Source organism: Meleagris gallopavo, chromosome 2 (assembly GCF_905368555.1).
Source record: "Meleagris gallopavo chromosome 2, MGAL_WU_HG_1.1, whole genome shotgun sequence".
Taxonomy (NCBI): Eukaryota; Metazoa; Chordata; class Aves; order Galliformes; family Phasianidae; genus Meleagris; species Meleagris gallopavo.
In genome coordinates, this window is record NC_139405.1 from 48552413 (window position 1) to 48554498 (window position 2086).

General features: G+C 37.9%; 1 protein-coding gene across 9 annotated transcripts in view; it reads right to left on the reverse strand.

The window, feature by feature from the left end:
- SYNE1 (spectrin repeat containing nuclear envelope protein 1) overlaps positions 1-2086 on the reverse strand; it is a 295330-nt gene that overhangs the window by 156715 nt on the left and 136529 nt on the right. The gene's annotated exons all lie outside the window — the stretch shown is intronic.

Sequence of the window (2086 nt, forward strand, 5' to 3'; positions counted from 1 at the left end):
CCTTGCTGGCCACTCTTCTTCTGATGTAACACAGGACACTGTTAGGCTTTGAGCTGTGTCCAAAAATATGAATTTACACACAAAATTCCACAAAGTTTCTAAAGCTCTGATATTTTTAGAAGATTTCATAATTTGAAAGTACATCTTGTTACCATCCTGTGAGAGATACTGGCCATCACTGCTACACGGAAAGACTTGCTTTGTAAACAGCTAAGTCAAAAAGAAAAAAAAAGTACTTTTGTTGATTTAGCTAATGTCACTCGGAGAAACATGATAACTACTCCAATGGAAACAGTCTTGGAACAGTTGATGTCCATAGCATCCCTGAGTCCCTAAGTTCAAGAAGGATAAGGAACTGCTTGAGGGAGTCCAGCACAGAGACACAAGAATGATTAAGGGAGTGGAGCATCTCTCTTACTAGGAGACGCTGAGGGAGCTTGGTCTCTAGCTTGGAGGAGACTGCGGGGTGACCTCAATAATGTTAAATATGTAACGAGTGAGTGTCATGAGGATGGAGCCAGGCTCTTCTCAGTGACATTTAATGACAGGACAAGGGGCAAAGGGTGCAAGCTGGAAGACAGGAGGTTCCACATAAACATGAGAAAAACAACTTCTTTACAGGGAGGGTGACAGAACACTGGAACAGGCTGCCCAGAGAGGTTGTGGGGTCTCCTTCTCTGGAGACATTCAAATCCACTCAGTTGTGTTCCTGTGTAACCTGATCTAGGTGTTCCTGCTCCAGCAGAGGAATTGGACTAGAAGATCTTTCAAAGTCCAATCCCTGACATACTGGGATTCTGTGTTCTCCACTGTGGAACACTGCCAGCTACTCCAACATAACTAGCAATGTAGACTTGGCTCCTTGTCTCATTGCAAATGAGATTATTTGGGAATTCTTCTTAAACTAACAGAGAGAAAAAAAAAAAAAATCTTCTAGCTAGTTACATTCACTGCAGCAAAAATTCTGCACTGCAGGCAAACCAGAGCATTTGGCATGCAGAGATCAGTTTGACACTTTGGCTAAATCTAAGGTCCGATCTGAAAGAAATGGATGTATAGTTGTAAAAAACTGATCACATGTAAGTGAAGATGGATTAGAAAGAAGACAAAAGAAGTGGGGCAAGGAAGTTCTCAGTTGTGTTTCTGAATCTGTACAAAAGGATGACTGAAAATATACATAGTAAATGGTTCGCGATTATCTATCAGCACAAAATTGAATGTCTAGGAAAGCCACAAATTAAATACGTAAAAAAACAGCAAAGGTTCTGAAAATACTTTTTGTCTCTTAAATTTGTAATATCATTTGCCACAAAGAGTATTTTTCACTGTAAAGTGTTAACTAACTCTACAATAAACAGATACCCACTTACATAAATCAAAAGTGAAAACACATTAGGACTGTTAGCACTGTTCCAGTGACCTGGATTTAACGTCAAATCCAACAATTATCAAAATAATTTGCTGAATTTCAAATTCCAGATCTAGTGCTGTTATACTGCACATATCTAAAAGGAACAGAGATTGAGTACAAAATAACAGTGAGCCTGCTGAACCTGAGAATTAGGAAATGCATTTTTAACTTGTGGCCTTGGTTTACATGACAACAGAATTGCAGTGAGACAATGGAAAGAGAACGCTGCAATGCTGTTTCACATTCACAATAGGACCCATTTTCTTGGTTCAGAAATTGAAGGACTACTGTCCTGACAACATTTCCTCAAATTATATAATTTTATATAGTAGGGTTGCACATAGCACATCTTGTATTTACTCTGCATTCTTCTCCTTATTCTAAGATTATAACTTCAGAATCTAAGTAATGAGCTTTACAAAGAGTGACAGTACATTCATAGCATATACAGTACTAGTAAAATAATGTCTTATGAACAGTTACTCCACTTATTGGGAAAAAAAAAAATAATGGTCTGATAATTACAGATGTTTCTTGCTGATAATTTCATGTCCTATTTTCCTTTTTTAACTCTATTACTTCTACAGTTATGTACTTGCACGAAGGCATAAATCTTTGAATTCTGTGAAAGAGAAAGCCATAGAAATAACTTGGCACAGACTCTAGAGGAGAAGA